Source organism: Cebus imitator, unplaced genomic scaffold (assembly GCF_001604975.1).
Source record: "Cebus imitator isolate Cc_AM_T3 unplaced genomic scaffold, Cebus_imitator-1.0 Scaffold147, whole genome shotgun sequence".
NCBI classification, from domain to species: domain Eukaryota; kingdom Metazoa; phylum Chordata; class Mammalia; order Primates; family Cebidae; genus Cebus; species Cebus imitator.
This window is the reverse complement of record NW_016107462.1, coordinates 4746033-4761998: the sequence shown is the minus strand read 5'-3', so window position 1 is coordinate 4761998 and position 15966 is coordinate 4746033. Positions and strand designations below refer to the sequence as shown.

Genomic DNA, 15966 nt, shown 5'->3' with positions numbered 1-15966 from the left:
TGATTTTTGTGGAACCAAATTATTTTTGAGAATTAGACCAGGTATCAGGATGATCCCTATTCCTGGATTACTCAGGGACTAAAATATTTGCATTGTTATGGATGTTGATAATTATTTTAGTAAATTCTCATGGTTGCTTTTATTGTTAAATGGTTTCCAATCCTGTTGCATTACCTTCTCCCCTTCCCATCAAAAAAAGAAAAAGGAGAGGAGAGAGTGAAAGAGAAGAATGAAAACATGCATTGATTGCATATACAGATGAAAACATGTATTGGTTGCATATATGGATGAAAACAAAGTTGAAATCATACATTTAGTTTTAACGGAATCTGATTTTACATCATGAGCTGAATTAGATGGAGATATAATTAATCTATGTATCAGCTATATTTTCCATATCTGTCTTTTTTATAATAGCACACAAAATAATACTGAGCTCATTTGACCGATAAAAGGCATACTTGATACATAAAACAAATATGCCATATTTCATTGGGCCTTCTGTAGGGGCTTTATCTTATAAACCAGTAATAAAGTAAAATGCAGCCAAGCTAGTTAACACATAATGCTTTCTTATCTCATGTCTTTTAAGAGGCATCCCAATTTTAGAGATGTTAAAATGGAACGAATAAACAGTTCACCTTAGACTGTTAAGTACAGTATACAGCATGTTGGTGAGTTATAAAGCATAACGTAATAAACGTTGATGCACTCAATCCAAGAACTGTTCGTTACTTATAACTTGCCTTTCCTCCCACAGCCCATGCAGACAGGTAGCCCGCCTGCTGACTTTTGAGTTTGTTATTAAACTCTCTTTCCCGCTAAACTCAGACTGCCCCAAGAGGAGAGGCTGTCTGTGTTCTCTCCCACTTTGTCTTCAGTGCCTGACACAGAACCTGGCTTAATAATTGCAGGAGAACTATTATTGACTAACTGTACCAGCACATTGTCTGTGGCACAGCCACATTGTCCTTACCCTTCAAGCCCTGGTTTAAACACCAGTTCCTCTAGGAAATCTTTGACATCCTGCACTGGAACTGCTCTTGCCTACCTTTTGAACTCGCGTAGCAATTTATCTTTACTCCTCGTGCTATAGATACACCATCTTCTCTTTTCAATAGAGTGCTTCACCCATGTCTGCCTTCCTGCTAGATTGGCAAAAGCAGGATTTCCATGTGCTGTAGTTTGGTGACTTGTATTACCTGGGATGATAATAAAAGGTAGCCATAGATTCAATAATGCTTTAAGTGTATTCTCACCAAGTTGTCATAAATGAATGACAGTATTATGTTCCCATTTCACAGATAAACAAACAGGCTGGTGCTCATAATCACTTAAGCAATAAGTATATGTCAAAGGAAGAAGACAGTGCTGCACTTAAATTATTTTGCCTTAGCATGTTTCAGTTTTTGCCCATCATTCAGGATCCTGTGCTTATTCTTGAGTATGAGATTCAGAAATAAATGAGAAAAAATATAATGAAAACAAATAAAATAAATGCATGTTTTCTTTAAAAGTGAGATTGAATAACCTTTTTAAAATGTTTGAGACATTTTTTTTTTTCTTTTGAGATGGAGTCTTGCTCTTGTCACCCAGGCTGGAATGCAGTGACATGATCTCGGCTCACTGCAATCTCTGCCTCCCGAGTTCAAGCAATTCTCCTGCCTCAGCCTCCTAAGTAGCTGGGATTACAGGCGCCTGCCACCAGGCCCGGCTAATTTTTGTACTTTTAGCAGAGATGGGGTTTTGCCATGTTGGCCAGCCTGGTCTTGAACTCCTGACCTCAGGCGATCTGCCCACCTCGGCCTCCCAAAGTGCTGGGATTATAGGCATGAGCCACTGCATCTGGCTGATATTTGTATTTTCATGTTATCTGCCTAATTTTCTATTGGATTTTATTTATTTCCTTATTGATTTATAAGATTTTATGTTCCATAAAAAATAGAATTATTTCTAGGTTCTGACATGCAAATATTTCTCTAGTGTTTTGGCAATCTTTTGTCTTGCTATGCTGTTTTAGGCATATTCAGTTTTAACATAATTCTATTTATCAAATGTTTCCTTATGGTTCCTGAATTTTTTGTAATTATATTTGAAAACGCATTCCCACTTCTGAGATGACAATAATTTTTTTTTACTATTTTAAAATAAGTGGAGATAAGGGTAGGATCTTGGAAGTACCTTCCTACCTTGCTATGATCATTTATTCATTCATATCTTTAACCAAGACACTGATTTAGCCACTGTTATAGACGAAGATGAACCCAACTAGAAAATGTTCCTGTTTTCAGGGCAGCTACAATCCAGTAGAGAGAGATAAATGCCACACTTGTAAATCAGTAAGCATAATATATATATATATATATATATATATATATATATATATTATGATATATGTGATATCTATATGCATATTATAAATATTTAAATTATATTTAATATAAATTGAATTTAATATTTAGTTACATATATTATTACATATATATTTTATAATGTATATATAGAGAGAGAGACGGAGTCTTGTGCTATTGCCCGGCTGGAGTGCAATGGCTCGAACTTGGCTCACTGCAACCTCTGCCTCCCAGGTTCAGGTGGTCCTCCTGCCTCAGCCTCTCCTGCCTCACCTCCCTCCGTGGTGTGCACCTTCCATGGGATTACAGGTGCACACCACCACACCTGGCTAATGTTTTGTATTTTTAGTGGAGATGGGGTTTTACTGTGTTGGCCAGACTGGTCTCGATCTCCTGACCTCGTGATCCACCTGCCATGGCCTCCCAAAGTGCTGGGATTACAGGTGTGAGCCACTGCCCCTGGCCAGCATAATGTTTTTAGATGGTGAAATTGCTGCGAGGACAGTGGAACAGAATGATGGGGGCTGTTAATGGTGGAGTGGATGTTACCTCTGAGGTGGTCAGAACAGCCAACAGCTCCAGTTTCCAGCTGTGTTCAGATATAAGGAAGGGCATGTCTGGCAGAGGGAGCAGCCCTGAGAGGGAAGGGGATGGTGAAGATGGCTATAACAGCAGGTCCATGGCAGTTGTGAAGGTGACATGAGATGAAGGTAGACAGGAAGGTGTGGGCAAGACTTCACCTCTGAAAGCCAGGCTTTGGAATTTGGCTTTGATCCTGAGCACAAAATCCTTTGCAACAAAATGACCCGATGTGCATTTTCAAAAGATCCCTCTGACTGCTACGCAGAGAAGAGATTATAGGGGGCAAGAAGGGAAGCAGAGAGAGGGTTACCTGGGAAAATTGTGCCTACTTGGTGCAGACCCAGAGTACGGTCAGTAGATCCAAGGTTAAACTAAGACCTTTCCAAGTTACAGGTAGGGCACAGTTGCTGCAGCTGAAATGCCAGGTGATTCAGGCATCCAGAATAAGTGCTAGTTTGAACTTGGAGCACAGAGGGGCTTTGTGTGTGGGACCGTTCACAGGCAAGCTGGACAGGTAGCAGCCTTGCTCACTTGGCGCCAGCAAGTAGAGCAGTGCTCGCTGGTGATGGATGGCTTTACATTGTTCCCCCTGCCGCGCTCAGAGCCGGGAGGAGGGCGCAGCCCCTGGGGACCAGGAGGAGTCTCCAGGCTTCCCTTGCACTTTGTCTTCCGCTCAGTATTTCAGCCAAAATGTTAACTCTATGTTCTAGCTGTGTTGCCGCCTCAGAATCTCACCATTGTTAGTTATGCTCTTGTTCACAGTCCTAATGCTGATATTTTTATGCACTTTAAACTCAAAGTGTCTGAATTTCGGGGAAAACGAGACAATTAGAGCAGTTTGTAAAGCATAGTGAAGGTTTTTAAAAGAATTGAAGGTGTGACGACTACATGCAATTTATTATTATAGTGCTCTCTTTTGTGAAGGTCCACAAACAGTTTTTGCTCAAAGAGCGTTTTGTTTTTTATTTTTGTTTTTGCTCTTCATTGTATAAAGTGTTCTTCCCCTTGGGCTTCCCACAATCTCAGGAGACAACAGTATTTCCCTTGAAAATACACAGTGGATTGGCCCTGTGTGTGTGTTTTCCAGGTGTTGGTTTTCCAAGACATTCTCATGAAAAGGACTGGTATTGCTAAGTCATTTTTTAATATAAGGAGGTCCATGTTTGGGCATTGAAATTAATTTCCCTTATCTCGCCATACAAATAGCCACCCTGGCTTCTTTGATTTATTACCTGGGATGGTTCAGTGGCACTAAAAACAGAGGACGGGAAGACATCACCTTTACGTGGCATCATTAGTCACAGCATTAAAAGCATCACCCTGAAGGGACTGCTTCTCCCAACCTCCCGCGTGCCATGACAGCACCCTGTTTGTTCCCTCTCTCTGCGCTCGAGGCACTGGGCCCGTCCATGGCTTCCGGGTTGCGTTTTTCATTTCCTAGTAAGTTGCTGCTATCTAAACATCCTTTCCATCTTTTCTCCGTAACATGGTGTGAAGAACTTCCAAAACTGCAGATACAATCCCTGATTAAAGACAAGCTACTGACTGTAAGAAAATATTTCAAAATCATGTCTCCAGCAAAGGACTTGTGTACCGAATATATAACGAACCCTCAATACCCGATAATAAAAAAACAAACAAATACTCAGTTTAAAAGGGGGCAACAGACTTGACCAGAAATAAGCACATGAAAAGCCGTTCCACATTGTCAGACATTAGGGAAAGTGCAAATTAAAATTATAGGGAAAGGGAAAGGAAAAAAAATAGGATGAGATACCACTATGTGTATGGCTAAAATAATTACTGGTAATTCCAAGTGCAGGTGAAGATGTGGAGCAAGTGACCTCCCATGATGCTGGTAGGAACATAAGGTGATGCTGCCACCTTGGAAAACAGCTGGGCAGTTTCTTTTTTTTGAGCTGGAGTCTCACTCGTTCACCCAGGCTGGAGTGAAGTGGTGCGATCTCAGCTCACTGCACCCTCCGCCCTTGGGTTCAAGGGATTCTCCTGCCTCAGCCTCCTGAGTAGCTGGGATTACAGATGTGCACCACCAGCCCAGCTAATTTTTGTATTTTTAATAGAGACTTAAAAGAAGCCAGTCTCCAAAGATTGCATACCATATGATTCCATACTGTATGATTCCATGAGACAAATCCATGATACAGACACCGTAAGCGGTTGCCCGGGGCCAGGGGTGGTGGGGAGGGTGTCACTACAACAGGGTGGCAAAAGAGAGTTTGGGGGTGATGGAGCCCTTCTGTATCCTGACCATGCTGGTGATTATACAAATCCATGCGTGTGTTAAGATTCATACTCTATACCCCCCTCCAAAAAGTCAGTCCAAACTGTTGCACATGCTCTGCAAAGCCCAGCCTATCTCTTGTGATTCATCCAGTTCCCTCTCAGCCTTCTACACCTGTCTGTCAGGTCCCAAACACTTGTGGTCACTTTTCTTTCGAGACGGAGTCTCACTCTGCCACCCAGGCTGGAGTGCAGTGGCACGATCTTGGCTCACTGCAACCTCCACCTCCTGAGATCAAGTGATTGTCCTGCCTTAGTCTCCCAAGTAGCTGGGATTACAGGCAAGTGCCACCATACCTGGCTAATTTTTGTATTTTTTGTAGAGATGGGATTTCACCATGTTGGGCAGGCTGGTCGAACTCCTGACCTCAGGTGATCTGCCCACCTCAGCCTCCCAAAGTGCTGGGATTATAGGCGTGAGCCACTGCGCCCAATGGGTCACTTTTATTTTCTAGCAGAGCACACTCATACCCAGCCCCTTGCCCAAGAACCTCTCCTGTCCACTCTTCTGGCAGTCCATCTTACCTGCTGAATGAGATGCATCTTCTCAATTCAGGTGTGGAGACTCTAGCATTTGCACTGGGAACTCTGAATAACACCCAGCCCTGGACATTTCATGCCCTTATCAGGGTTCCCATGGCACCACTCTCATTGCCTGTTTATGAGGCATGGCTGGCTTGCATGCTGGGTTATACGTTTGGGGAGAGCTAATTCACTGCTCAATCTCCAGCCCTGCGAAAAAGGCCACAGAGAGTTCAATACAAGCACTAGTCAGGATGAGAAGTCTCTGCTCTGGAGGTGGAGTCAGACTTCGTCTTGTTTTTCTTTTGCCTTCTTTTTCTGAGTGCTTTTATCTCTGACCCTCTTGCTGAAATTTCTTACCTTTCATGGCTCTTTTAGCAGGGGAATCTTTGCTCATTTTTCCCAAACTAGTTGTTAAAAAGCAATAAGCCAAGGTTTTAAGACGTGTATACTTTTTTTCCTATTCAAGTAAAAGTAAAATTACGTGGCAAAATCATGAGCATAGAAGGGTTTTCTTTTTCATCAGAGGTTAGATGGGTTTTATAGTGCACTGTGAAAGGCGTTAGTAAAAGCCTTATTATAAACATACTTTTACATGTTTACTTAGCCCCATCTTCCAAATTCCTTTGGAGGGACAACAGATTTTCTAGAAAATAAAAATCAGCTCGTATTCATAGCAGTGGTAAAAGTAATCATCATAACACTTACATGGTGCTTATAAAGTGCTGGACACTGTCTTAATGTGTACTTTATGCATTTTATTTTATTTTTTATAGAGATGAGATCTTGCAGTGTTGCCCAGGGTAGTCTCTAACTCCTGGGCTCAAGTGATCCTCCTGCCTCAGCCTCCCAAAGTGCTGGAATTACATATGTGAGCCACTGTGCCCAGCCTAATTTATGTATTTTAAATTGCTTACTCCTCACAACAGCCTTAGTAGGTGGTATAATTATTATTTCCATTTTACATGTGAGAAAACTGGGTGCAGTGTGGTTCCATCACTTGTCTAAGGTCAGGAGTGAAGCTAGGGTTCGGACCCAGGCCTCTGCCTTCATCTTCCAGAAGACTGTGCAACAAAGAGGGGAAGGAAGATGAGAGACAGGGTTTTCCTCACGAGGGACCACATGCTGACCTCCTTTCCCTTTTTCCCAGGAAGGTATTCCCACACCCTTTGCATGGGCTACCAAGAAGATCCACAGTACCTTAGAATGCTTCTTCTCTCTTCTAGCCAAGCATAATTCCATATTTGTGTCATGATCATTATTAGAATAAGTAATTGAAATAATTAGAAAAGGAAGCTAAAAAGGAAAATGGTCCAGGAAAGAATATAAAATAACTTGGATTGTGCTTTACAACTTTCAAACTGTTTTCACTTAGTGTTTTCCCAAGACGTCCCTCACCACCACCCATTATTACTGCCAACCTTTTGCAGATGAGGAAAGTGAGTCCCAGAGAGGAAAGGCTATTGAGCTGCCCCGGGTCACTGTGTTGTTCCTTGTGGGACTAGAATGCAAGCCCTGCCCTGCCCTGCCCTTTCTTTCCTGCCCCCTTATCTCTCTTCCCGCCTCCCTCCCATCTGAGTTCTTATTCATTGAGTAAAAGAAACTCTTTTATAAACCTTAGATGCAGGCAGTGTGATTTAATCTCTTTTTCCGCATGTGTTAGTTTTTGTTGTTGCATAACAAATTGCCACAAATTTACCAGTTTAAACACCTCCTGATTAGCTCATAGTACTGTAGGTCAGAAGTCCAGGTGCAATGCTACTGGCATCTCTGCTCAGAGAATAGGGAGGCTGCAATGCAGGTGGTAGCTGCACTGATTCCTTTCCCTGTTGCGAGGCTCTGGGAAAGAATCTGCCCCTAAACTCATCCAGGTTGTTGGTAGAATCTGTTCCTTTTGGCTGTAGGACTGAGGTTCCTGCTTCCTTGCTGGCTGTCAGCTTGCAGCTGCTCTGAGCGTTTAGTCTACCCACATTTCCTGTCGCATGGTTTCTTCCATCGTGAAGCCAGTGGGGGCGCATCCATCTTTCTTGTGCGTCAGAATTTCTGACTTCCTCCGTCTCTGAGCTCTAAACTCCAATTGAAAGGGCTCATGTGATTCCATCATGCCCACTCAGATAATCTCCCTTTCTTCGGGTCAGCTGATTTGGGACCTTAATTACATCTGCAAAAATCCCCTCACATAGCACCTGGATTAGTACATGATTGACTCTCTGGAAGGATGTGAGTTATACCAGGCGTAGGAATGTAAGGGTCACCTGAGAATTCTGCCTACCACATAACATTGCAGCATTAAAAATGGTACACACTGGCAGGAACCAGGGCCAACTGCAAGGTATTTGTTTTCCATGGTAATTACATCAATTCCTTAACATTTTCACAGTTTTTTGTTTTGTTTTGTTTTTGGCCAGCGTGACTCATTTTGTACTTATTAGGTCATTTGATTAAAAACATATTTGTAATTTGTATACTTGTGTTTACCTTAAAACGGTTGAAGAAGAATGAAGTAGACATAGGATTAGTTGAGCAACACAGTTCTGTTTCACTAACGATTCAGTAAGTTAATTTCTTTTTTTTTTTTTTTTTTTTTTGGAGACGGAGTTTCACTCATGTTACCCAGGAGTGCAATGGCGCGATCTCGGCTCACCGCAACCTCCGCCTCCTGGGTTCAGGCAATTCTCCTGCCTCAGCCTCCTGAGTAGCTGGGATTACAGGCACGCACCACCATGCCCAGCTAATTTTTTGTATTTTTAGTAGAGACAGGGTTTCACCATGTTGACCAGGATGGTCTTGATCTCTTGACCTCGTGATCCACCTGCCTCGGCCTCCCAAAGTGCTGGGATTACAGGCTTGAGCCACCGCGCCCGGCCAGTAAGTTAATTTCTTAAGCACTGTTTCATGCTTTCAGCCTCTGTGCTCCACCTTCTTGAGCCTCCTTTCTGCTCCTTGGCTGTTTGACTTCTTCTTTACTTGTGGGTTTCATATTAAGTAGCACCTCTTCGTGGATGAATTCCTTGATGGACTTATCTAGGGTAGGTTAAAAGTGAGAAGTTAAGTTGTTTTTTAGTAAAGCCTCTCTCTGAGGCTTCGTTCGTGGTGGATCTCTAATTATTTCTGGATTTGTTGATTGCTGGTGTCTTAACTCTATCTCCCACTAGACTGCAGCATCAGAAAGAGAAGGGCCAGGTCTGTCTTGTTCTCACCTCCTAGGCCCAGTGCCTAGACAGTGCTTAGTACAAAGTAGACACCAAAAATTATGTGTTTAATTGATGTGTAAATAGAAGCTAATGTTCTGGTGCCTGTAGAATGGTTAACTTTAACATTTGTTTTGAAAAGTTGCCTGCGTAGTGAAACCAAGTTAATTATGAGGTCACTGCTAAAGCATTTATTGTTTGAAAAGCACCTGATTGACAGTCACAAAGCTCTTAAAAGTGGGGGAGGGGACTCTACAAATGGTAGAGCCAAAGAAGAAGAGTAATTTTTGTGTTGTCCTTCAAAACATGCAGTGTCACTGGGAAGGAGGTGTGCAATGAGTCTTCCAAGTCATGGACAGCCTGGTGTTTGGATCACAGTTTCTTGGCATTTTTTTTCTTCTTGGAGACCAAGTCTTACTATGTTGCCTAGGCTGGCCTCAAACTTCTGAACTGAAGAGATCCTCCCACCGTGGCCTCCCAAATACCTAGGACTACAGGTGCATGCCACCATGCCTGGCTTCTTGACAGATTTTTTAATGTCCCAAGACAGATGCCTCTCTTTTCTGATAGTCCTCTTTTGAAAAGTTCCTCTCGGATTTTCCCCTAAGCTTCACCTTCTCCTCCAGACAGTAATAGTATTTGAATACTTAGAAGCTGTATGACATTGGGCAAGGGAGTCAACCACCCTGAGCCTTGTTTTCCTTCCCTGTAAAATAGGCATGATAATTCCCACCTTGAAAGGTCATTGGAAGGATAGTGAATCCTGACACAAAGTGAGATTGGTAAATGCTATTTTCACTAATATTAGACTATATTAACTATGACTACAAATCTGGTATGGAATCGAAATGCTCATCTTACAGCTCATGAACAGAGCTTTTGGAAGTTACAAGTTGAAATCGCTAAGAGGAAATCCAAAACTAGATATACTTCAAAATCTGAAACTTTATGAGTGCCAACATGATGCCACAAGCGAAAAATTCCACACCGGACCTCATGTGATGAGTTGCAATCAAACCTTAGTTTCATGCACAAAATTGTCAAAAGTCTTATATCAGATTATCTTCAGGCTTTGTGTATATAAGGTGTGTACGAAACATAAATGGATGTCATGGTGAGACTTGGGTCCCATCTCTAAGATACCTTACCATGTGTGTGCAGATATTCCAAGATCCTAAAGAATCTGAAATCCAAAACACTTCTGATCCCTATCATTTTGCATAAGGGATCCTCAACCTTTAAAAGAGTTACAGTAGGCATTCTGTTACCAGGCCTCTGTGTGCCCACGGAGTAGCCATCATGAGCAAAGCTCACCCTCCTGAGTTGAAAAAAATTGTGGACAAGAACTTATCATTGAAATTAAATGGTGGCAGACATGTCCGAGGAATATTGCGGGGATTTGATCCCTTTATGAATCTTGTGATAGATGAATGGTGGTAATATGAGGAAATAGTGTCATCATGTTAGAAGCCTTGGAACAAGTATAAATAATGGCTGTTCAGCGGAGAAACTCTCCATAGGGCCTGTTTTACTATGATGTAAAAAATAGTTCATGTACATTTTCATATTAGACTTTTTGTTAAATAAACTTTTGTAATAGTCAAAATAAAAGTTACAGTTTATTTTGGGATCAATGGAGATGATATTCTATTTAATTGGTTTTTATTATCATATATTAAGTAAGGACTACTTTGTTTGAAATCTTTAAATTGAAATAAACAGATTTTGCATGCAACTACTGTGAGTACTTGGGAAACTTGTAGTGCCCCTGGGTTTTATTATAAACTCCAGTTAGCATTTTATTGTGGCTGTTTAGAAGTATCGATTGATATCAAGTCTGGAAAGCAACTTCTACTTGTTCACCTTTTCCCATTCCTGAACACATAATATAAAAAGAGTCTGTTGGCCAGGTGCGGTGGCTCACGCCTGTAATCCCAGCACTTTGGGAGGTGGAGGCGGGGAGATCACGAGATCAAGACCATCCTGGTCAACATAGTGAAACCCCCATTTCTACTAAAATACAGACATTAGCTGAGCATGGTGGCATGTTCCTGTAGTCCCAGCTACTTGAGAGGCTGAGGCAGGAGAATTGCTTGAACCCAGGAGGCGGAGGTTGCAGTGAGCCAAGATTGCACCACTGCACTCCAGCCTGGCGCCTGGCCACAGAACAAGACTGTTTCAAAACAAACAAACAAACAAACAAACAAAAATTAGCTGGCCGTGGTGGTGGGAGCCTGTAATCCCAGCTACTCAGGAGATTGAGGCAGGAGAATTGCTTGAATCCGGGAGGTGGAGATTGCAGTGAGCTGAGATCACACCACTGCACTCTAGCCTGGGCAACAGAGAGAGACTGTCTCAAAAAAAAAGTCTGTTTCAGTAAATGCAGACTGGCTTGCCTGTGCTCAACCCTGTCTCCACTTGGTTGGCTTCACTGGGATGAGGACTCTCGTGCCCTGGCTTGTGCTGGGAATTAATAGAACCAAAGCAGTAACAATCCTTAGAGCCGAGGAATAGAAGTCATTGGGGCTTCAAAGAGTTCATTTCCCATAAAGTATCCAAAGTTGTTCAAAGTCGATCAAGCTGTCGTCACATTTCAGATGAGACCATTTTAGGGAGTAACAAGGGCAGAGTAGATCAATTAACATTTCTTTTTTTAAAAAAAATCACTCTAAATTCAATGAATTTTCAAGGCAGGTTAAAACGTCATAGCAAATCTGGTGATGGAAGAATTGAGGCAGCTTCTGTTGTGGTATTTACTGCAGTTATCATTTCTACACTTAAAGCTGCATTCCTGTCTTATTTATTTTGCCTGCCGTTTACTTCACTGAGTTTGATTTAGAGAAGTCAGTGCATTGTATTATGGTGCCATTATGAATCTGAATTTCTGATTTAATTCCAACAGCGTGAGCCCAGAACAGAGGACCAGGCGACTCTCTGCGTTACCCCAATTAGCCCGGCCAAGCTTAGACGCCTGGCTCCGTCTCTGTTTGTATGCCCCAATTTCCCCTCCTGTAAAATGGAGCTATTTCCTTCTTATCTGAGGGCTGTAATCATAAAAGAAAATTTCCTAGAGATGTGAAAAAAAAATTTTAAATAGCATGCAAATACTTGCATTTGTATTTTTATTTTAACCCAAATTAATATGCGAAACCAGGATGCCATTTTCAGAGTTCTTGGCATTAGTTCATCATATTTCTAGGTGAAGTATGTGAAAGTGATTATAGGTAATAAATATCTTTTTTTAAAAAACTTATTGCAGAGGCAGTTTTTCCACTGTTAATGAGGGTAATTTGACTTGGTTGAAGGATTGCAGTTCTTAAGAATTAATGCAGTAATCCAATTCAAAGATTTAAAGAGATCTAAGATTTTTCACAGGTCGCGTGCCAGTGAATGTGCTCCTATCACATAGCAGCTAATGGACTTGAACGCCAGTCTGTCATTTACTGTTCCCTCACTGCATAGCAGCTTTGCCCTTGGTAGTGAGTATACTTTCCAAGCATTGCAGGTTATTTAGAAGTGTGGTATATTTGTAACACTTTTGAGAGATAGTATCCTATTTCCCACAGCCCCTAATTACTATAAAAACTGGGGTTATCTTTCTTAATTACATGTTTGAATCCTAATCTGCTAAGGTCTGAGGAATATCAGGCTCAGAGGAGCTGCCTTCTTGCCTTTCTTTTTCAGAGAAGGGCCTTTTATTTTTTTTAATGTATTTTTAAAAACTAATTCATGTATCATTGTATTCGTACATATAGGTTAATTCACATGAATACAAAGGTTACATGCACTGTATTCATGACTTTCCATTTTTGATAATGATGTATTATTAACAGCTAACAATATTTTGTAAAGGCTTATTTGTAAAGGATGTTGGAAATGTTCTTATTTCCCGATCCCATTATGTTCCTAAATATTAAAAATCCCATTTTGAGGCAATTAGAAGCATTCGCTTCTTCCTCCACGTGCGTTCTGCAGACAGCGTCACCATTCTGTGCACACAGGAACCTTTGTTCCTTAATTAGAAAAAGGACTAGAGCTCATTAGTTGTGGTTCCATGTGGTGTCTGCTCGAACACTGAGGCAATAATACATTACAAAGAGAGATCCAGCCTAAATCTGGGAGGCTCTCCATAGTTCCGAGAACTGCGAAAAGATACATAAATCTTGGAGGGTCCTTGTAGGGCCACCCTCACATCCTGCACTGTCCTTGAGGGCCTGGCTGACTGCTCATCAGTTTTAAAGCCAAAGAGATTTATATATTCACAGGGGGAGGGAAGGAGAGAAGGCACAACTTGTATAGAAATCTAGAACTTTACCTTTATTGAAAGCCCATGGTCTTGCACCCAAAAAAAAAAAAAAAAAAAAACTAGATTGGATTTTTTTTTTGGGTTTTTTTTTTTTAAGTTAATGGGCACCATCCAGATGTATTCAGATGTTATTGAAGGCTGATGACTTGTTGACACACATGGTAGAAGACCAAATATCCTAGGCTGATTTCACTGCTGGCATTGGACATCGGGGGAGCTGCATGAGTTCTGAAAACTGTAACTCCCAAACTGAAATGACAAAAGCTTTAGACTGCATCAGTTATCAACAAAGAGCCCTGCTTACCACAGTCAGAACAGGCATTTGTCCCGCCTCCAGGAAACTTCATGCATCTAATGTTCCCCAAAATATTAACAGTACAAATGGTGGACCCATCTCACTGGTTAAGATCAAGGTTCCCACAGCAGAGAAGTGAGCAGGTGGAGTGAAAATTCTCAGACTGTATGAAGGATGTTTTGCTGTGGCTTGGCTGGGCTGGTGAGGATGTGCTGAAATATAAAGGGATATGGAGAAGTGAGCAAAATGTCAGTTTGAAAGCCAGAGATTGGAAAATAGAGCAGTTATTTTGAGGGTCAATTCATTTCTCTTTGAGCAGGGTTTATTCAGTCTAACACCCTGGAAGGAAAAGGACTCAGAGGCTGCTAGTCATGTCTGAGATACTCTCCCACCCCGCACACGCTAACCCCCTCCTCATTTCTTGCCTTCTCCTTACATCCCTGCCAAAGGATAAATTGCCCTCATCCTGCTAATGCTAATGGAAGACATTATTAACAAAAGGGAGTGCTTCATAAAGGAAGCTGAGATCTGGCAAGTGGAGGCATGACACCCTTATGCCGATAGTGGTACAGGTCAGAAATAGTGATTATGGAAACAAATATTTTGCTGAAATGTTCTGCCATTTAAAGGGACACGTCTACTAACAATATACATACGTATTTTTTCACCAGTAATCTTTTTTTTTATGTTGTATTTCTCAGAGAAAGAAAAATAGATTTTAAAATGTAAAAACCTGTTCTTCAACTGAGTATGCAAAAATCTCATTGCAGTATTTATTCTAAACCTGCTCTCATAATGTTCAGTCAAGGAGAAAACAGCAAAAAACAGTTGTTGATGGACTTAGCAGAGAACTGGATTAAATAAGCATTAGTCTACTGAAGCTGATTACAGGAATATGAAAATGCAGTATCTTAATGGTACATATTTTTATGTGGCAGCTCAGTTGCCTTTCATTTTGCAGCTAATATGTCTATTCTTATGAGTCATTTACTTCTTTAATTACCTTTTGCAGGCAAGGCACCATGGTATATTAATGTGAATGATTTTTACTGCCAGTTTATCATACAATGCCCCAGAAGTTGAAAGGCGTAATTGACTTGGAAGAACAGCTCATGAAGGAAACAATATTTAGTTGACAGTTTTCCTTGTACTCTCTGTTGACGTTTATGAGTTTACACTATGCTAAAGGAGTAATAAACACAATTTTCTTTCAATAACAGGAAAGGGTGGCTTCTAAAATACATTTGTGGAAAACACATTTGTTCATTTCTTGCATAATATGAAAATAACACATTTCCAGTGATAAGGCTTCTCAGATTGCCAATTGAATTAAACCTTTGAAGGTGCATTTATAACCTGTCTCAGAGCATTAGGAGATATTAGGGTTCATGTGATTGAATCTATTTAATGAATATTTAAATTATAAACAGATTTAGATAAATCAAATTTAACTCTGGGTGTTAGGGTGAGACTATTTGGTCCTGTGCTCCCAACTTCCAGGAGAAGGGAAGGCAAGACGGCAGCTTGGGGATTGGGACTTGTCTGGCGGAAGATTTTCTTTCTCCAAAGGGAGGGAAATTCTGACAGTACATTTTGGAAAAGTAAAGAAGGCATAGTCGATGCAACTCCTTATATGGCCTGGCCTTTGAAGAGTTAAATAGAGATTTGGGTGGGTCGCTGCTGTTTTGGAGCCTGGAAAGGTGCCTTGCCTTGACTTGGGTAGCCTTACTTTAACCATCACTTCCACAGCCCCCTTGGCCCTAAGCTGGTTCACTGGCTCTGGGCAGGCCCTGGTTTGGCACATTGGTTCAGAGGGAGTTAAACTTTTCACAGTTTTCTGGGTTGTTTGCAGTTCAGTCCTGTGCAACATAATGAAAGTTTTCTAGCCATCTGTTGTTAAGCTGGTGGTGAACAAGGCCAGTATATCCAAACAAAGTTCTGGCCTGCTGTAAACTGAACCTGTCAGTTTAGCATAGCTTTGCTGACCCCTCCAAGGAACAGGGCAGCCCTCGGTACCAGGCACTCACTGCTTAGAACTTTCAAAGGGGAACTATTTTGGGGGTAGGGGTAGGGGCCTGTTTACTTTTTTCTTCTGTGTTCTCTCACTGGCTTGGATTGGTTTATACTTAATCTTTAAATGTACAAATGGATGCTGGTCTCCCCTCCTTTTTCAGAGGGGAGGGCATTTCTTCTTAATAGGGGATTATAACTTTTCTTTTTTTTTGAGACGGAGTCTTGCTCTGTCGCCAGGCTGGAGTGCAGTGGTCCAATCTCGGCTCGCTCAAACCTCTACCTCCCAAGTTAAAGTGAATCTCCTTCATCAGCCTCCTGAGCGGCTGAGATTACAGGGGTGCACCACCACACCCAGCTGATTTTTGTATTTTTAGTAGAGATGGGACTTTACCATGTTGGCCAGGA

General features: G+C 41.5%; 1 protein-coding gene and 2 long non-coding RNA genes across 7 annotated transcripts in view; 2 read left to right on the top strand and 1 right to left on the bottom strand.

Moving 5' to 3' along the window:
- Positions 1-15966, top strand: part of FOXP1 (forkhead box P1) — a 349307-nt gene that overhangs the window by 160053 nt on the left and 173288 nt on the right. The window lies entirely within an intron of this gene.
- LOC119473304 lies at positions 8176-10559 on the top strand. Its single transcript, XR_005202506.1, has 2 exons — positions 8176-8309; positions 9811-10559. It is a non-coding gene; the product is annotated as an uncharacterized LOC119473304 (long non-coding RNA).
- Positions 13272-15834, bottom strand: LOC119473303. The gene is made up of 2 exons (XR_005202505.1): positions 13653-15834; positions 13272-13502 (listed from the first exon to the last, which is right to left on the bottom strand). It is a non-coding gene; the product is annotated as an uncharacterized LOC119473303 (long non-coding RNA).